At 46.8% G+C, this 21,582-nt stretch overlaps 1 protein-coding gene and 1 pseudogene across 3 annotated transcripts in view; both read left to right on the forward strand.

Moving 5' to 3' along the window:
- NCOA1 (nuclear receptor coactivator 1) overlaps window positions 1-21,582 on the forward strand; it is a 1,223,800-nt gene that overhangs the window by 905,019 nt on the left and 297,199 nt on the right. The gene's annotated exons all lie outside the window — the stretch shown is intronic.
- LOC147709445 (uncharacterized) lies at window positions 18,215-19,928 on the forward strand (annotated as a pseudogene).

Genomic DNA, 21,582 nt, shown 5'->3' on the forward strand with positions numbered 1-21,582 from the left:
GTGTATTAGTGGACATCAAGCAATATTATCACACACAAAACGCGAAAGCGCACTAAAGCGCATTTCTTATCACTGCATTTATTGTCTTTGTTTCATTATTTAAGTATGTCTTTTACTGGCAGTATCGTCATTGTGATAGAGCGAATTTTTGAATAAAGAGCACACGGTTCATGGAGCAGAAAACTATTTTGGTAGTTAAAATATATTCCAAAATTAAACAAATGCAAGGAAAAAGTCCGATTTTAGAACGACCTTTTATTCTAAAAAATGAAGCAGGTAGTTCTACAGTGTTTATTTTTTTATCTAAGCCAACGAAAAAGATGCCAACCTGCACAGGAGCGTTTGACTTTCTCTGGGAGCATATCATACCCTGTCCGTGCATGCTTGAGTATGGCCCTCAGGGTCAGGCACCCACATTACCACAAGTAGTGCAAAACGCGTCTGTGATTGTTGAACATATTTGAGAGCTAAAATAATGTTTTTCATTTTCAAAAAATGCATTCTCACGGTTTCGGCGTGTTTGGTTGAAGTGAAATCCCGGACCGTCGCTAAGTGGTTAGAAGAGGTCTACTCCTTCAAACGCGCTGTAAAAGACAAATCACTTGCTCTATAGCTCCTAGAGTGGACAAGAGCAAACAAGCTCTTGGCATTGCTGTGGGGAGACGGGGAGGAGAAATGCGAGACACGGCCTGGCGGCCGTGAAAAGTTTGAAGCAGTGGGGCGGGGGAGCGGATGCCTTTGAAGTGAAGCTCTCGGCAATGCTGTGGCGGGTTTGATGCAATGATGCGAGGCAGGCGGCTCGGAGACCAAATGGAAAGCGCGTGCACGGGCACATGCACTCGGCACAATCCGCCTGGTCTAGCTTTCCTGGTTACAACTCTATAATCTCGACATCTATCACTTACGTGATAGAATAGTTGAGACCTAAACAAATGTCTCACTGAGATTCATTTTCTGCTCAGCCTAATCACCTTGCAAAACTATTTGTACCCAGTGGGTGCGCTTGAGTAAAAAAAAAAATGGTGCGCAAACCCCTTTTCTCTTTAAAGACTTTAAAGACATACTTTTGCGAAATTTGCCTAAAATTTCACGAGAACAAATTCAAGAGATTTAACCCACCCCTTCCTAAAATAGGACTCCAAATGTTTTGACAAAGCCCGACTTGGTAGTCAGGACTTCGATTGAGCTTAATTTTTGTATTTCTGCAACACGACTTTAGAGAAGCAAGTGCATCTTAAAGTTTTTTTCTTCACAGATGTTTTTGAGAAGGTAATATCGTGGGGAGGAGAAATGTCTGTGAAATTCACGAATGAGAAAATCCGAGGGTTTTGGAAGGCAGTTTACTGTGACTGAAAGCATTCTCCCCTGGTGAAGCGGGATTCTCAGGAGGTTCCCACATTATTCTGGCCCCACTCAGACACAGCCTTCAGCACAGCACTCTCATGCATATTCATTTTCTTCCGCTGGAAGGCTTTCATTTTCTTCACAAAAGGTTTCACGACTTTCTCAGCGCCTTTCCTTTTCTTTTTTTAACCCTCACTGCCGTCAGTGAAAAGTATGTCTTATTTACTTGCGAGCAGTGATCAGATAACAGTACTGGCTGCTAGCAGTTTCCATGTAAATTAGCACATCTTTTGCACTGCCTTTATCTACAGTAGTTTGGCATGCTCTGGTTTGACATAACTCCTCTTGGGAGACGTTCTAAAGATTGTTTTTTGTTCAAGTGCTAAGCAAATGAACTGCCTGTTTTTGGTTTTTTTTTTTGAATGTGTATGTTTTAATAAACAGAGCGTTCACCTTAAACGTCTTGGAAACATTTACAGTGCAGTAGGTATCCCTGATTTTGACCCAATTCTGTCCGTGATAAAAAACAGCTTTGGAATTCTTAAGCTGCCATGCGTTTGTTGCACCTGAAAAAATGTCTTGAACACTTTAGATAGCATAGCAACTACGGATAATATGAATTTGATATTAACCGCATTATCAATCTATAAGAATTCATGCACACATAAGAAAACCAATTGCAGTACAATAGAAATATTTTTGGGCATGCATGAGTATCACCATTTTGAAATCGCATTGTATGGTATGACATCTCTAGTCGGTGGTCTGATTGTTACCTGTCGCTCACTCATAATGTGGTTTACAAAATATTTTGAATTTTTTTATGGTTATGGTGCAACTTTACCAAATGACGGGTATTGGTGTGATTCACATAGAATAACATTATATACAGTAAATCTCTGCACAAAGAACCAAAAAATATGAAGCACGGGAACATAAGGAATAAATTGAGCTATATTTTAAATAGCTATTTTCAGAGTTACAGGGAAAGGGAAATGTGTGAATGGAAGGACAGGGAAATGTGTAAATGGAAGGAAATGAAAACGTCGAGTGGAGAAAACAGAACGCAGTAAATACAGTTTAGAGGGCAATCAAGGCTGCTGAAAAAAAGGTGCCACCGTGGATAAAACGGAGACGTTTAGAGGGGTGGTAGAGTGTTCCAAACAGAGGGGGTGCTTTTAAGAAAGATTGAGCGGGAGCAAGATGTGTCTTAAATTACTTTATTTTGAGTCGTCATACGTCTTGGCTACTGAGAATTGTATCGCACCCTTAGGCTTTGAACCCATTGCCTGCTGATGACGAGCCCAGCTCGTCATGAGGCACAGTTGAGCTGTGGTAATGACGAACTGGGCTCATTAAAACGGCCGCCCCACTTCCCCAGCCCGGCGAATTCCACGCCTGTGCGGACATTCTACGGGAGTGGGCGGAGTCATGACAGCGGCCCCTCCCCCCGCACAGGAGAATAGAAGATAAGTAGGATTTTGATGATTAAGAGTATTAAAAATGATTCACACTAACTTTATTCTGGCTTTGAGTGAAAAACATTCACATTCTTTTTGTACAGGGTTATATTAACATATTTTGCCCTTTTATTAACAGCTCTTCTCTAGATGGACTGTACCAAATGTGGAACTTTCCTAGGATGCATTTTGGACTAGCCCTTAGAGTGGCATTCTTATTGTTAATGTGAGAGATGAGAGTTTAAACCGCCGGAGTAAAATCAGTTTATTGTAGGAAGATGTAATATTTTTTGAGGGAACGATAGGATTTGATTTGATGGCATTGCTCCCACTCTGGTAGATCTGCTGAATCATTCCCTTACTAATCGGAGCGGTCCCCTGCAGTGGAAGCAGGCAGTGGTTAAACCACTCTTGAAAAAGCCTGAGTAAGACCATGTCTCTTTGAGCAACTATAGGCCAATTGCTTTGTTACTAGGTCCGGCAAAGCTCCTGGAACCACATGTCAACAAACATCTTTCTGCCTTCCTTGAGTCTAATGATATCTTCTACCACACACAAATGTGGTTCAGACCACAGCATAGCAGAGAAGCATCTTTGCTGTCTGTGGTCAAGGAACTTAGATCTCTCCTGAATCAAGGAGGTTCGGCAGCCATTAGCCCATTAGATCTGAGCGCGGCCTTCAACATGGTGGATCACACTACACTGATCCACAGGATTTCTAATGTGGGTGTCGTCGTCCGTGCCCAAATGGCTTTCTTTCTTCTTCAAGAATAGAGCATTCCAGGTCCTAGATCCTTCCTGGTATTCTGACAATCTTCCTTTGAGCTGTGGAGTACCTCCCTGAGCCCCACTCTTTTTAATCGTTATATGCTCTCTCTGGCTGAAATTGTACACTTTTTTGGGTTGTCACTGGTTCGTTTCTTATGCCGATGAGACCCAACTGGTGATATCCATCTCTCCTGATTCCAGCTGGAATCATCTCCGTCTGGCTCGTCTTCAGGAAGTAGCCAGATGGATGGCAAACTGCAAACTAAAGCTCCATGTAGACAAGACTGAAGTCATGTTTTTGAGCAATAACTTCAGTAAGAAACGTCCAACCCGTGCCTGACTGTCTGGAGGGACCCCTAGCCTTAAAGTTATGAGCAAGAGCCTTGGAATATGGCTAGATTCCAGTCCTACCATGAGGCACCCAAAAAAATAACTTGTGGCTAATTGCTTCGATGTCCTCAGACTGTTTAGAAAGGTTTAAACCTTCTCCCTTTTTTAGCCAGAAGATTAATTGCCCGGACCTTCGTCATCTCTCACCTTGATTATGGTAATGCTCTTTACCTTGGTTCACCTCGATTTGTGACTAAAAGTTTACAGACTACATGGAACGCTGCTGCTCGTCTTCTTATGAATCTTCTAGGCACCATTCTGCAAAAAAGGCTCTTAAGGATCTTGATTGGCTTCCAGTGGAGCAGCGGGTTCAATTGAAGGCCTTATGCATTATGCATAGGTCACTTCACAAGAGAGGTCACGCTCTGCCAAGATCACTAGCTACTCCTTATATTTCTGGAAGGTCACTCCGATCCTCCTCTGCTCATTTGTTACAGGTCCCCAAGTTTAGCAGATCTATTTAGCGTGGCCGCTCATTTTCCCATCAGGCCCCCAAACTCTTGAAAACACTCTTTCCCTCGAATTACTCCAGTTGCCTTACAAGCTCTCTGTACGTAAGACCTTGAAAATCTAGTTTTACAGTTATTAGCCCCTGCTCGTGATCTGTTAACTATAATGATTGTTCCAGTGCTGGGAGGCCTTCGGTAGCTATGCGTCTTACAAGATTCACAGAATAGAATAGATGATCTGAATGCAAGCTCAATGTGAGAGTGTGTGGCCAGGTGGGGATATCTCTGGGAGACAATGGATTTTACTTCAGATTAAAAGGTTGGGGTAAAGCAGTCAATGTGAAAGTCATATCACCAGGAGTGGTTACATTTTCATTCTTGATGCTGATATATTAAGAATGAAGTCCATCTTTTCAACTTTAAGCTAAGATAATTAACTGACATAGAAGTTGTAAGATGCGTTAGGCAGCTTTTCACAGTATCTCTGTTCTTGAAGGAAAATAGTTTGTTGATTAATATTGGTATAATCCGTATATTGGAGAATCTAGACAATAGAATTCTCCTCAGGATTCTCAGTGATGCAGTGTGCAGCTGAACAACTAGGTGCTATGATGAACTTTTCAGGGATTCATGAAAAGATGAGGGTCAGAGGAAGTATTCACCTGCCAAGCCAGTTGTTTGTGTTTGGTTAAGAAGGTGGTGAATTAGAGTAAAAATTTGAAGGGGGTGATGCATCTGATGGTTAATAGTATTGAAAACTGGCAAGACATCTAATGCTGATGTCATCAAATATTTTTTAGCCTTTTTGGAGCAACAGCTTTTACGAAATGCAAATTGATAATGTGGAAATATATTACCATTTTCTATTAATGTGCTAAATTAATAAGAAACACATGACTTTACCAAGCCAGAGGGGCTTTTTTTTGCAAGAGGTGTGAGACGAAGAAGGGTAAACCTCTGTGTAGTAGTTGGTGTTGTTTTGGCGATGGGCTTCCTAAACAAGGATGTTTGAAAAAAAGTTTGGCATTCTTTATAGTTGGCTTTTTGTTGCAATAGGAATTGTATGTTTTGAGGTTTAGAGTGGTATATATGGATGTGAATCTGTCTTTCAAGTTTAAGAGCTCCACATTTTGCTTGTGTGCATATATGTGTATACACACACATATATTATATTATGTTATTTTGGGGAGTTTGGTGTCTTTTGTTCTTCCGTGCAGTTGTAAGGATCAGAGCAGTTTTTGGATACTTACTGGATCTCTAGTCTCTCAGATTTCCATAGAACTTTGCCTTTGGATAATAGTTAATTTGAAAGCTAAGAGTTACAGGTCCTAGATGCGGTCCATATTGGCTTAATTAAAGTGATTTTTCAACAGCATCAAAGACTTTACCATAGTTTCCAAAGTGTAATAACGTTTTTTGTGGATCTGAATTCTGGAAGTAATTTTGAGGCAACAGCTGGTCCGTTTTTCTGAGATGTAGGTGAATTATATTTTTATTGTTTTTAACGTTAAGTGCTTTAGGCAGATAAATATTACTTGGTCTGACCAGTAAACTTCTAGCGTTTTAAGCATTTGTTTTTGATCAGATTAAACATGAATTTTGCCTTTCAAATACCTGGATTGTTTTGACAGCGGCTTCAGGTTGTTTGGAATTAATTGTTTTTGCATGAAAGGTGATGAAGACCCATTAAATCCTTTTAAAATCACTGATGTTAAAGTTTTTAGAGGAATGATTTTCTAGTGAATTAATGTATTAAGTTAATGTGCCATTGAAGTAAATAATAGGAAAATAGGTGGTCTGGTTTGATATAAGTTCCAGGCAATGTTTAAATAGGTGGATGAAGAATTAAGTGGAATTTAAATTTTCTTGCATATGAAGGCGCTGTGATATATTTGACCTCCTTCATTGGCATTTCTCCCCTTTCTCCCTGATGATGTTGATAATAATGATAATGTTGGAAAGCTAGGATATGACAACATGATATGCATTTGTAAATCTAGATTTGTGTAGTAATCCAAATATGGACATGGTGAATATGGAATGGTAATTGGTTGCCTTTGTAATATTTTTCAGATTGCCCTGCCTTTTGTAGGGTGTTTTGTGTGGGAATTGGGACTTGATAAAGTAGAAACAAGCTGTTATATGTTATGGTATTGTAATTGTATTTATACAAGAAGTGTTTAAATTCTATACCTCGAATGGCACACTACTTCAGAACCCAAGGTTAATGGAAAGGGGCGACCACTCGGTCCCCCCGAACGTATGGTTGGGTGCCCCGATCCCCCCGGGAAACCATTTTGGGCGGGAGGCGTGTCTCGGCTGGTATGCCCGAAGTGGCGTAGCTGGGGCGCGCCTTTTTTCCCGCCCAAGAGGGGTTGTCCTAGACACCTACACCGTTGGACACGCCCCGCGGGCGGTTGGAGGAAGGTCCACGCCCTCCCGAGGAAGAATAAAAGGAGCAACAATCCAAGGAAGCATCCTCTTGTTCCTGTGCTTGGAAGCTGCACCTCCTCGTTGCACGTGAGCCCGAGACGGAACAAGGAGCCAATTTTGAGAACTTGTAATTTTTGTGTTTCTCCTTTCAGTGATTCCGAGACTTTGGATCCAGGACCTCGAGTCGAATATCCGTGAACGATGCCTGGCAAGAAAGTCGGAAAGAAGGTTGGGACCGAACAAATGCTTTGCATGCTGGTGAAGGACATGGCGAACATGAAAAAGCAGATGGCGGCAATGAATGGTACGGGTAGACCGAAGAAAGTCATCGGACCAGCATTGCCGGGAGTAGTCCCTGCCGGGAGAGGTAAAAGGGCCAGGAATAGGGCGGCAGGAGGGGAGGCCCCGGTCCCCGAGTCACCTCCGGCGAGCCCGGTCAGTCCGGTGGAGGCCCCAGTTCCGATCCCGAACGCGGGACAGCCGATCCCTGTGGTAGTTACACCTGTTAACGAGGGGGATATGCCTCCCGAGCTGGCCGCCCAGTTGGCGGCGTGGTTAGGCAGGAACAACGAGGGTGCTGTGGCGCCGGGAGACACGGCCGAGGAGGCCAGGTTAATAATGAAGCAGTTGCGGCAATCGAGAGATGCTGCGAAGGCACCTTGTCCTCTTGTTTCCCCGCAGGTTCCCTCGGAACAACCGGCGTCGAGCGTTGGAACAGCAGCAACAACAGACCCAGCTACTGGTTCGGGTAAGCAGCCGTTGCCAATGGCGGGGGAGGGATCGTTACCCTCAAGGAGGGAAAAGGTGGTCCAACATATCCCGATGGATGTGAAAGAAAGGATTTGGGCGGATAAATATGTGAACATGTTTTCACTGTTGACCGATCACTATGAGATAGAGCACGTTAAACATCAGAAGGAGTTGTTGCATCCGAGTGTATGGCGTGCCAAAATGGCGGGTTTCAGAGTAGATGAAACGATCGCTAATTGGGCCAGGGCGTTTGGAATGTTCACTGCAATAATGGGGGAACGTAGGCCTGAAGTATTGTCCGAATTAGCTTGTTACCAGACACGTATTATGGAATTTTATGAATCGTATGAAGGCAATCAATGGATGGGTTATGATAACAAATTTCGTAAGGCCATGGAGCACGACTCATCCCTAACGTGGGATTGTTTCGACTCCATTTCCTGGCAGAAACAGGTTATGCCGAACACGACGAAGTCATCTTCTTTTGGCGGGAATGGGGCGGAGCCTTCCCGCCATTATTCGGCGGCGCCCTTTCGAGCGGGCGCCAGCAATGATCAACACACAAAGAATAATGGGAACTCGGGGAGAAAAGGGGTCTGTTGGAGCTTTAACAGAGGCAAGTGCACTAGGCCACAAGGGACATGCAAGTTCAGGCATGAGTGTGCAGGGTGCGGACAGTCTTCACACTTCGAGAGTTCATGCAGAGCCAAGAATGGTGATACAGGAGGTAGAGGAGGGGCCAAACAGGTCTAATATCGACCGAGGGGCACCGTTACCTACTCCCGTTGACATCATGGCAATGATCCCTTGGCTGAACGAATACCCTGATCATGTCTCCGCCGGGGTGTTGCGAGACGGTTTCTCATATGGTTTCCACATCCCGGCGATGGACTTTCGGGGGGAAGCACAGTGTAAAAACCAACTATCGGTTCAACAAAATACGGCGGTGGTACAGGCAAAGATTGCAAAGGAGGTGGCCCGAGGTCGGGTTGCGGGACCATATGCGAACCCGCCATTTGTTAACTTTGTTTGTTCACCGTTGGGAGTTGTCCCCAAGAAGGACCCAGGTGAGTTTAGGTTAATCCATAATTTGTCCGCTCCTAGGGGTCTTTCGGTGAACGATGCGATTGACCCGGGAGTTTGTTCGGTGCGGTATGCATCCTTTGATGAGGCCGTCGCCATTTTGAATCGCCTGGGGCCCGGAGCGCTGAAGGCTAAATCAGATATCGAGTCAGCGTTCCGGTTGCTCCCGGTACACCCACAGGATCAGCGTCTCTTAGGTTTTGTGTTTCAAGGACGCTACTACATGGATAAATGTATGCCGATGGGTTGCTCCATCTCTTGTGCGTATTTTGAGAAGTTCAGTACTTTTTTGCAATGGGCGTTCACCAGAGCCACGGGCTTTACGCAGGTTATGCATTACCTTGATGATTTTCTGTTTCTGGGGGCAGCCGGGGACACGGAATGTGCACAGGCTTTGAGGGAATTCTGTAATCTCATGAAACGATTTGGTGTGCCACTGGCACCAGGCAAGACAGTGGGGCCATCTACTTCACTCGAGTTTCTGGGAATTGAGCTCGATTCTGTAGAGGGGTGCTTCCGTTTGCCCAAGGGGAAGGTAATGAAATTTAAGGCCTCGCTTGAAATGTGCCTTGGCGAGAGAAAAGTAACTCTCCATCAGTTGCAACAAGCTGTGGGTCAGCTTAACTTTGCCCTTAGAGTAATACTGATGGCTCGCCCCTTTTCCCGCTCTATCGCACAAGCCATGGTTGGCCTCAAGGAAGGGCACCACCGCACAAGACTGTCAGCAGAGGTTCGCCAGGATATGCGCATATGGCTGGCATTTCTGGCGGATTTCAACGGTCGCGTCGTGTGGAACAAACCGCCAGCTTCCTCCGAGGAGCTGGGGTTGTGGACCGACTCGGCAGGGAGTGTGGGTTTTGGCGCCATATTTGGTAATCAATGGTCGGCACGAACATGGCCGGCGTGGTGGCACGATGGTGGGCTCACAGGTAACATTGGGTTTCTTGAGCTGTTCCCCATTCTGGTGGCCTTGAAAACATGGCCAGAGGGGTTTCGTGATCGCTCTGTGGTGTTCTGGTCTGATAATATGACCGTTGTTGAATGTATCAATAATCAGGCAGCACGCTGCAAATGGATTTTGAGATTGCTGAAAGAAATTGTCCTGCTATGTATGAGACTAAACGTCCACTTTAGGGCAAGACACGTGCCGGGGGTACTGAACCAGGCAGCTGATGCACTCTCTCGTTCCCATATGCAGGCCTTCCGGGGTTTTCTGCCCTCAGCGGACTTGGTGGCGGCACCATTTCCCGAAGCTCTCTGGTCTCTCGGTGCCCCGGATTACAAAACCTCGTGGGAGAGAGTCTAGCACCCAGGACAAGGAAGGCATATGAAGGAGCGTTCCGTTCCTATTGGTCATTTTTGGGTTCAGCTAGGGGGGAGCATTGGGGGCAGGAGGAGTATTTCCTGAAATTTCTGGTATCATTACATCAGGCAGGCAGATCAGTGGCTACAGCCAATAGGCACCGGGCCGCCATTTCCTTCATGGCGCGGGCTCATGGCATCCAGGACCCCACATCGTCCTTCCTCGTAAGGAAGGCACTGCGTGGGTGGCAACGCCTTGAGGGTCGCAGAGTGGATGAGAGGCACCCGATAGGTCTAGCAAGGTTGTCCCTGTTAATGTCCGTACTCCCTGCGACATGTTCATCTCAATCAGAGACGGTGCTGTTCCGGGCCGCTTTTGCATTAGCATTCCATGGGGCTATGCGGGTAAGCGAACTGGTAGCGAGGAATAAGCAGGATACGGGGGGAGGTCTGTGTCGAGAACACATTCAAATTAAGGGGGAGACGATGGTAGTCTCAATAGCCAGGTCCAAGACCGATCAGGGAGCGATCGGGGACAGTGTGGTAGTCCAGCGGATTCCGGGGTCTCCCATGTGCCCGGTAAAATGCGTGGAGGAGTATTTAGCGCAGAGGGCGGCATCATGGGGGGGAAGCTTGCTGAGGCACACCGACGCCACCCCACTGACTAGGTTTCAGTTTCAGCGGGTGTTAACAATGGCAATCGCGGCAGCGGGCTTGAACCCGAGCGATTTTGGGACCCATTCCTTCCGGATAGGGGCTGCTACAGAGGCTACAGCTAGGGGTCTGAGTGTTGAAAAGGTGAAACAGTTGGGGCGTTGGTCCTCGAATTGTTATAAAAGGTATGTGCGGTTGCACATGTTGTGAAGCTAATGTCATGCACTCACGCTTCTTGTTTTCTGTTTGGTTTACAGTTTCGCGAGCAGGCTTTGCGGGGCGGACTGTGCAGTTGACCCGACACCTGGGGACCAGCGGTCAAAGATCACCGGCTGAGGGAAGAGTGGTGTGGGTCGTTGGCCACTCATACGTGAGGCGCGCCGCAGACGTATTCAAAGCAGGTGACATGATTCACGTGGCTGGGGAATACGGGTACAGGGTGACCTTCCACGGAAGGGGCGGGCTCTGTATTGACCAGTTTCAAAGTTTTATGGAGGGACTGTTAGGGCGGACAAGGTCACCGCCATCTGCAATCATAGTGCATCTTGGGGGCAATGATTTGGTGACCATTGGGCGACGAATACTTCTCGAGTTAATTTTATCCACAGTAAGTTGGTTGGCGAGAAGGGTTTCGGGGGGCACGATTGCATGGTCACACATGATTCCTCGGAAGGTGTGGCGGGGGGCCCTCTCTGTGTCAGCTTTGAAGCAGTCGGTAAAGAAGGTTAATAACAAACTGGGTAGGTTGTTTCGTACAGGAAAATTGCATTGTATTCCACATGGATGTATCCGGGGGGACCATATGTATCTGGAGGATGGGGTCCATTTGTCCCGGGTGGGGAATGTCTTACTCATAGGAGACTTCATAGCTTGGTTAAAGAGTTTGTGTAGCCATGACCTTTAGTAGGAGTTTTGTGGGGGGTCCGGATAGCCGGTCAACTATCCGGCCTGTGGCGGTAAGGTCATGATCGGTGAGCAGTAATTGGAAGATCCTTAGAGGTGGGCGCCACCCATTATGGATGGGAGCGCCCGGGGGGAGGCGGCCATTGGCCCCTCACACGGGGAGGCGGTACCCTCTAAGGATGGGGCCGCCGAAAGGGAAGGCGGTCATAAGCCCCTCCCTGGGGAGGAGGGGCTACGGGCCCCTCCTGGGAATTTCCCGGGGCCAGGACATCCGCGACGGCGGATGTGGTAAGCAGTGTGGGGTGGGAGGGGGGTCTACGCTACCTTCTAGACACCTCACACGAGTCCTCGGACGACCACCAAGATGGCGTTGAGTAAATATGGGGCCCCCGCTAAGACAAGGGAAATTGGAAGTTGGCACAGAGGTACAGTCCTCTGTGCGCCCGCCCCTCACAAGTAAGGGGGGGAGTTCTGGTATTAGGGATCTGACACCGGTTACGACCTTGCCGTTGGCCCGTAATGTTAGGATGTACAATTTGAATTTTGAGAAATGCATTTACAGGATGTTTTAGAATCGGCTAGGAGAACCTTTGTATTAGAGATATGTTAAGGTTAGCCAATAAACATCGTAATGTGTAAATGAAATTGTACATGATATGAAACTGTTATTTTAATGATTTAATTTTGTTTCATATTTTTCATAAATACGGCCGGGAGGGTCAGCCTTCCAAAAGTTCAAGAACCGTTTCCGTCTTCCCATTCTTGGGGATTGTGTTGGGAGGGGGTGACGGGTATCCCGGCCATATGGAAAGGGGCGACCACTCGGTCCCCCCGAACGTATGGTTGGGTGCCCCGATCCCCCCGGGAAACCATTTTGGGCGGGAGGCGTGTCTCGGCTGGTATGCCCGAAGTGGCGTAGCCGGGGCGCGCCTTTTTTCCCGCCCAAGAGGGGTTGTCCTAGACACCTACACCGTTGGACACGCCCCGCGGGCGGTTGGAGGAAGGTCCACGCCCTCCCGAGGAAGAATAAAAGGAGCAACAATCCAAGGAAGCATCCTCTTGTTCCTGTGCTTGGAAGCTGCCTCCTCGTTGCACGTGAGCCCGAGACGGAACAAGGAGCCAATTTTGATCCACCCATCAACCCCTGATGGCAGCGATTTGTATTGCAATAAAGTCGATTAACGAGGATATTCTCTCTTTTTTCAAGTTGTTTCTAATAAAGTTGGGAGTGTTTGATGTGACAATAAAATGGTTGCTCCTTTAGCATGTACTTAGGCGAAGTATCGCAGCTGAGTTGAAAGAAGTGTTATTGCATAGTTAGAAGTTTATACTTGAAATGCCCAGTATAACTGTTTATTCCGTCCTCATTAGGTTAAAAAATGTCGTATTTATTTTTTTGGTCGGGCGGTAAGGTCATGATCGGTGAGCAGTAATTGGAAGATCCCTAGAGGTGGGCGCCACCCATTATGGATGGGAGCGCCCGGGGGGAGGCGGCCATTGGCCCCTCACACGGGGAGGCGGTACCCTCTAAGGATGGGGCCGCCGAAAGGGAAGGCGGTCATAGGCCCCTCCCTGGGGAGGAGGGGCTACGGGCCCCTCCTGGGAATTTCCCGGGGCCAGGACATCCGCGACGGCGGATGTGGTAAGCAGTGTGGGTTGGAGGGGGGTCTACGCTACCTTCTAGACACCTCACACGAGTCCTCGGACGACCACCAAGATGGCGTCGAGTAAATATGGGGCCCCCGCTAAGACAAGGGAAATTGGAAGTTGGCACAGAGGTACAGTCCTCTGTGCGCCCGCCCCTCACAAGTAAGGGGGGGAGTTCTGGTATTAGGGATCTGACACCGGTTACGACCTTGCCGTTGGCCCGTAATGTTAGGATGTACAATTTGAATTTTGAGAAATGCATTTACAGGATGTTTTAGAATCGGCTAGGAGAACCTTTGTATTAGAGATATGTTAAGGTTAGCCAATAAACATTGTAATGTGTAAATGAAATTGTACATGATATGAAACTGTTATTTTAATGTTTTAATTTTGTTTCATATTTTTAATAAATACGGCCGGGAGGGTAACTCCCTCCCGCCTTCCAAAAGTTCAAGAACCGTTTCCGTCTTCCCATTCTTGGGGATTGTGTTGGGAGGGGGTGACGGGTATCCCGGCCATATGTTTAATTCTCTTGGTTATTATGATTAGTATATTGCTGTCAAGGAGAAACCATGCCATGCATTTACTCTAGTTCCTTCGTAGTGTATTAAATTAGTAGGAGTGCAGTGTGATCATTAATGGGGGCTGTGTGAGTTCATTCGAATGGTTATTGGGAGAAGTGGATAGGCTAGCAGTGATTAGGTACTAATAGGTTGCAGAGATATGGTTTCAATGAAAGCGAGGTTAAGATTTATGGATTGAGGTATGGGCAATTTGCAGGAATACAATAGTAGAAATGAAGGGTGACAGACATACCACTTAGGAAAAGCAATACAGAGATAGAGGAGGCGTGAGGAGAGGGTCAATTGGAAAACAAATTGCAGGACAAGTGTCAATCTTGTCAGTGAAATTGTGTAGAAGTTGCAAAAATGAAATATGTGGAGCGGTTGTGTATCCAGAAACGTTTGCTGAATTTATGTTAACTCAATTCTCTTTCAGAATGGCAGTCTTATTTATTTTAGGGACCCTGTATAACCAAGATAGGACTTTGTAGAAATGTTATGACGATTTCCTAGTAATATATCTCCTTTCAAAACTGCTGTCTTGTCTGCTGTGGTATGAGAGGGCCTTCTAGATCTTCAAGAATAGTGCTGGTGCCGGAATAGAATTTCAGCTTTTTGTTTGGCAGAGGAGGGCTCAGGAAGGAGCTCAAAGGGCTTGGAACTATGACTCTAATGCTTCCAAGGTATATACGAACATTAGAATGTTGAGCTCTTCATTGAAGACACGGAGTGCTCTGGGCTTTGAATGGCTGGTAGAAGCCTGGAGCATCAACATACCAATGTTTGCCCTCAACTACCGCTCTGAACAACGGCCTCACGAATCCCAAGGGGATTTCAATCCCCTTGGGCTCTGTGAGGCATTTGTTTTACAAAGTAGAACATTCTGCCCTCTAGGGGCAGAATGTTCTAATAGCATTAGAGCCCTCCGTGGCAGACTTTACCGGCCATTAAAAGCCCACTCACTTGTTAAAGGCCCTCACCTTCAGGCTCGGACCTTTAATGGTCGGTAGAGCCCGCTACGGCAAGCTCTAAGGCTATGTTAGAACATTGGAATGTTGGAAGCTCCATTCAAAACAATGAAGTGCTCCGGGCTTCTAATGGCTGGTAGGAGGCTGGTGCTCCAATATTCCAATGTGTGTTCACAGCTGTTGCTGTGAAGGCCTCACGGAGCCCAAGGGTATTTCAACCCCCTCGGGCTCTGTGAGGTCTTTGTTTCACAAATTAGAACATTCTGCCATCTAGGGACGGAATGTTCTAATAGCATTAGCGCCCTCCGTAGCGAGCTGTACCGGCCAGCAAATGTTGTTGTAAATGTTGTAGTGCTTATATAGCGCACAATCACCCCAAGGGGTATCACGGCGCTGTACACATACCGCTCTGGAACCCCTCCTTGCCTTTCCATGTGAAGTGCCCACTTCTGGGCCCCCCAAGGTGAGGCCAGGCATCCTGGCGCTGTTGGGGCCGTTGTGGAGATTAAGCAAGCTATTGCCCAGAGTTGCAGCGTGGGACCCATGATTAGAATAGGCACAGAGGCGAGAATTGTCAGGTCCGGGGAAATTTAGCCCAAGACCCGCCGGGTCCGGGCCAGACCTCTGCATCAGGGTCTGCCGCTCTAACCATTGAGCCACACTTCTCCAAAAAGGCCCACTCACTCGTTAAAGGCCCTCGCCAAACCCTGGAGCCGGCCTTTAATGGCCGATAGAGCCTGCTACTGCGGGCTCTAAGGCTATATTACAACATTGGAATGTTGGGAGCCCCACTGAAAACAATAGAGTATTCCGGGCTTCTAAATGGACAGTAGAAGCCCGAATCTCCAACATTCCAATGTTTGTTCACTGTTCTTGCTGTGAACAAAGGCCTCACAGACCAGAGGGGATTTCAGTCCCCTCAGGCACCGTAAGGACTTTGTTTTTACAAATTAGAACATTCTGCCCTCTAGGGCGGAATCTTCTAATAGCCTTAGAGCCCTCTATAGGCCGCTCCTTTGTAAAAGACCCTCGCTTTCGGCATGGGCCTTTAATGGCTGGTAAAGCCCGCTATGGCATGCTGTAAGGCTATATTAGAACATTGGAATGTTGAGATCTCCATTGAAGACAATAGAGTAGCTCTGGACTTATAATGGCTGGTATAAGCCTATGGTCCAACATTACAGTGTTTGTCTTTCTGTTTCTTCCCTTTTAATTTAGAACATTCTTCCGTTAATGGGTGAAAAGTTCAAAAGCCTTATAGCCCTTCTGCCTGAGGCAGTACCGTTTGCTGAAAGCCCACACCCTCGTTATGGGTTCCCGCTGCAGGGCCTGTAACAACCGGTATAGCCTTCGGCAGTGGGCTATAAGGCTATATTGAATAATGGCAAATGAATTGTTTATTCAGTACTAACTAGATGAACAAATGAGTATGGCTGTACTGGAAGTTTGATTTTTATCTCGCAGCTAATAATGGTTAAAGTCCTGCCTTGCATATCAGGCAAACACAATTATTTGAGAGAGAGATGCATGTGTTGTATTATTAAAATATAAATGGATAAAGTGATGATACAGAGGGAGTGTAATAAGGTATGGAAACCCAGGAAAAGAAGCCAAATAGTTGAATTTAACAAAAAAAACACATGAACACAAATCTTTAAAATGAAAGGGAGGCATCCGAAAGTTTCCGGCAATCCTGGAGCTCATCGGATTTGTGCAAACATTGGTACACAAGCTGTTTAAAAGGCCCAGCGACTCTTTATTTGCCTGGTTGAGGGAGAGAGGAGAAGAAAGAATCTGTTTCCTTTTTAGCCGCTGTCACTCTACGTTCATTTCACACCACATCAGTCACAGAGATCTTGTTGAGTGAGAGTATATCATTGGATTTGGATCTTTTAAAAAAAAAATATTTCTCTTTATTTAAAACAAGACATCATGAGGTTAAAGGCATTATACAGAGGAGACATCGTCCAATATTACAGCACTTAATACTGGAGAATGCTGATGGGGGGAGGGGGGAGAACAAGGGTCAAGGATAAATACATTGAGATCAGGGTGTGCCCGAAACATCAAAGTTAGAATTGGCAGGTGGTACACAAATATCTCCCCTGTATCGATTCCACGGACCCCACCATTTACGGGGTCGGCCTCTTGCCACATAGACAGTCTTTTCACGGAACATGCACCAGTCCATATCCTCTTTCCAACCTTCGAGAGTAGGTGGACGCCCGGTTCTCCAGTATTAGGGGTGTCTTTCATAGATTCACATGCCTGAATCATTCCCCGTCGTCGGAGTGGGAGTCCCATGGTATATATAAAAGCAATAAAATGCCATAATACATATAGCAAATATCAGAAATACCCAACCAGGAAGTAAAGTAGCACTAGCTACAGTAGAAAAAACCTTCACAATCGTGACTATCCTAGTCATTATGTCTTAGTCTAAACTGCAGCCAATCAGGCGACAGCACCCACCAGAATGTGCTCCCCAGAGGCTCAGGCTCTCAGATTTTCTACCGCACTCATGTGAAGGGAGTCTCCCTGAGCTCTGCTCAGTTTTCTTCAAGATTAGTTGGTTTCTTCAAGTTTTCCAGATGTCTACTTCTAAATCCCTGTTCAGGGCCTGTGATTCTTGTGGGAAGCAAAGGCTATTCAAAGAAGATTCCCACAAAAAATGTCTATATTGCCTTCATCCTGACCATAAGGCAAAGGAGTGCAAGATCTGCTGGACCTTCCCCCCTAAGACCATCAGGGACAGAGAAGGACAACTGCTGTAGTGGCTTAACAGACTCAAGGACAAGGAGGACCCTTTGTCTGAGGTAGGAAGCATTGCCTCTGGTTCTTCTATAATTTCTACTAAGAGGAAGGCTGAAACTGAAGTTTCATCTCCAAGGGCGAAAGTGACAAAGAAGGCCCAATCCTCTCTGGATTCTTCTGGGCCTAGTGATTCAAAAAAGACTCTTCCATCTGTAAGGATGGATAGTACGCCCTCTAAGAAGACTGGGAAATCTGCAGTTCCCAAGAAATCTTCAAAGTCTGTGCCTCCTCAGTTGCCACCTTTGACAATTTCAACGTCAAAAAAGGATTGTGTTTCCTCTCATGTGGCCACGTCTACCACCTGCACTATGACTTTCTCCTCACCAAAGCCAGCTTTAGTGATGTCTTCGGCCTCATCGCCTACGCTGGTTCATCTGCAGATCAGGCCTATCTCGTCGTCGACTATAGTCCCGTCGACGATGGCTAAGGTACCGTCGACGAGTTCCTCGTCTACGAATTTGATGTCGACGGTTGGCTCCCCGTCGACGAAGAAAATCTTGCCGTCGATGATCCTCTCGTCGACGAAGCCATCGTCGACGACGATGAAATCCTCGTCGACGATGAAATCCACGTCGACGAAGCTACCGTCGACGACGTCCCCGTCGACGACGTTACCGTCGACGACGTTACCGTTGAAGATTTCATCTAAAAAGTCGTCGTCGACGAAGATAGATCAATCGTCAACGATGGTACCGTCGACGAGGCAAACAGTTCAGCAGCAAAAAGCAGGTTCGTCGGCGACGGAGGACATCCCATCGACGCCACCACTGTCAAGCTGCACTACCTTGCAAGTCTGGTCAGCACAGTCATCGGGGATACCGTTACCATCACCTGCAACTACAGCTACGCTGTTAAAGAAAAGGGCTACTACTGAGCCGGTTCCTTCTACGTTAGTAGTGCCAGAGAAACTTTTGGATTCGGATGAGGAAGGATCCTATGAAGATGAAAACTTTGGAGCAGCCAGAAGTCCGTCTGACCTCCAAATTAAGATTCAAGATGATACGGACGAAGAAATGCATGAAACGGAGCCTTTCTCGCATGAGGACAGGCCTGCTCCCGGCATGCAAATGCCTGAGGAATTATTTCGCAATCTACAGTACATGCTTAGCGACTACTATAGGCGTTTCCCACCTTCAGAGTCAGGTGACTCTCAGCTATCCACGCCAAGACCTAAAATAGCGACGCCACTTTCAAAGCAGGCACAGCCGGTTGTTTCTGTGACGTTGGAGGAAGGACGTCCAGCATTGTCTGCGTCGCAAGTCACAGCTCCTCAGACAGGAGATGAAGAGTACTCAGATCATGAGGAGCAGGAAGAAGGAGAATTAGATAATCGGTCAGAATCGTCGGAGTATGAGGATTACAATGCAAACACGCCCTCTCCGGCAAAACCTTCAACATCAGAGTCACCTCCTGTAGACATTGCCTCATTCCACAAGATCATGGATAGAGCAACAAGGAGGTTCATGATAACTATGGAGTCAAAACAAGAAGACTGCTTCTTGTATGACTTCAAGTCTACGCCACAAAAACAAAGTGGGACCATTCCAATCATAGAATTCATATGGAAGGATGGACTGAAGATCATGTCCAAGCCAAATTATTTGCCAGCAGTGCTCCCGAGAGTGGATAAAAAATATAGGGTGCCAAATTCATCTCCAGCGTGCCTCATTGGACAAGCGAAAGCGGACTCTGTGGTAGCGCAGGCAGCGCAAAAGAGGTCTTCTAACCCAACATCTCAGGTCTCTGTTCCGCCAGACAAGGACGGGAGACTTCTAGATTCCATCGGGGAAAAAAGTTTCTACAATTGCAGCTACAACTATTAGAGCCGCTAACTCTCTTGCCATATTAGGGAGATACGATAGGCAGATGTGGTCGGACATCTCGCCGTATGTGGACAAACTCCCCGAGCCAGATCGGGCTGAAGCGAAGAAGATCCTTCAGGAAGGAGAGTGCGTCTCATCTGAGATGATTGATGCTGCAGTGGACGTTGCTGCCACAGGTTTTCGTCAGCTAGCGGGTGTAGCTGTTCTCAGGAGGCAAGGATGGTTGAAGGCAACATCCTTTCGGCAGGAGGTCCAAACAAGGATTATAGATATGGCATTTGATGGAGAGTATTTATTTGGAAAGCATGTTGACGATGCTCTGGAAGCCATCAAGAAAGATACTGAGACAGCACGTTCGCTGGGCACTTTACAATACAGGAAGTCTTCCTTTCGTGGAGCAAGAGGAAGAGGGAATTTCTCTAATAGAGGAGGCTATAACCAACAGGGCTCCTATACTTCCGCCCAGGGCAACCAAAGATACCAGCCATATCGTCAACAGACTTACGGACAGAGAAAAGGAAATTTCTCTCAGTCTCGAGGAAAATCCAACTATCGCGGAAGAGACAGTAAGAAGTGAGAAACGCATCCTGCCGCCACTTTGTCCCAACCCGAACTAAATTGGAGGAAAAATATCCCAAAATTACTTAAATTGATCCAATATTACCACAGACAAATGGGTTCTGGATGTGAGCTGTTTGCCCAGATCAACACTATGATTCGGAAGGGAGCAATAGAAAGGGTACCTCATCATCAGAAAGGAAAAGGCTTCTACTCAAGATTTTTCCTCATTCGCAAGAAGTCGGGAGAATGGCGACCCATCCTCGACCTGCGTGCTCTCAACAAATTCCTCAAAAAGCGGTCATTCAGGATGCTGACACTTCAAGAAATCCTCCAATTTCTTTGGGCAGGAGAGTATATGGCAACACTCGACCTTCAGGATGCATACTTCCACGTTCCAATTTTTCCCAGGCACCGGAAGTTTCTAAGGTTCAGAGTGGCTGGCAGGGACTTCCAGTTCAAAGTTCTTCCATTTGGACTGCGATCAGCCCCCAGAGTGTTCACGAAGATACTGGTCCCGGTGGCAGCCCACCTTTGGTTGCAGTCGATACAGATATATCCATATCTGGACGATTGCCTTATCAAGGCCAGTTCTTTCCACATGGTAAAAACTCACATTCAAAAAACTCTGTCACTGATGCAAAGCCTGGGTTTCTCAGTGAACTTTGAGAAATCACACCTAACGCCAGCAAGGAGAAAGACTTTCTTGGGAGCGACACTGGACACCAAGCTCGCCCAAGTATTTATCTCAAAGGAAAGACAGGAAAAGATACAACGGTTGGCTGCGGCACTGTTGTTAAAAATGTGCGTTTCAGTACGCATGTTCAAGTCCTTCATCTGGATGATTTCTTCCTGTATTCTTCTCACCCCCAACTGTCGTCTTCGGATGAGGCCCTTGCAAGAGGAGCTCAGTCGCCAGTGGTTACAGGTGTCGGGGTCCTTCGAGGATATCATACAAATAACATCTCAAATGCGAGAAGCAATTCAATGGTGGAGTCAAGGTTGCAACATACAAGTGGGATGCTCTTTCCTCACGGAAGTGCCCAGGTTCATAGTGACGACAGACGCTTCAATGACAGGCTGGGGGGGCACACCTCCAAGGCATGACGGTCAGCGGAAAATGGAACAAAATCCAAATGAGATGGCACATAAACAGGCTAGAATTGCACGCCATCTTTCTAGCCCTGAAGTCCTTACAGGCGACCCTAGAAGGCGCCACAGTCTTGATTCGGACAGACAACACCACCTGCATGCATTATCTAAACAAGCAGGGAGGCACAAGATCAACCCGGCTGTCGCAACAGGCACAAGAGATTTGGAGTTGGGCCCTGACTCACAATATCCATCTGTCATGTTCCGGGAATCGCGAATGTGTTAGCGGACTCTCTCAGCAGATCCACAGGCTGCACTCATGAGTGGGAACTACATCAACCATCTCTAGACCGCATCTTTCAGACATGGGGGCATCCGGATCTGGACTTGTTTGCGACGCACCAGAACCGGAAATGCCCATGCTTTGCAAGCTGGGTTCCCCACAAGGACTCGTGCGGGGATGCCCTTTCGATGAATTGGAATCAAGTATTCGCTTACGCTTTTCCACCGATACCTCTGATCCCGAAAGTCATCAAGAAGATGAAGAAGCAGCCATGCCGGTTGATACTGATAGCTCCACG

Source organism: Lissotriton vulgaris, chromosome 6 (genome assembly GCF_964263255.1).
Source record: "Lissotriton vulgaris chromosome 6, aLisVul1.2, whole genome shotgun sequence".
Classification (NCBI taxonomy): Eukaryota; Metazoa; Chordata; class Amphibia; order Caudata; family Salamandridae; genus Lissotriton; species Lissotriton vulgaris.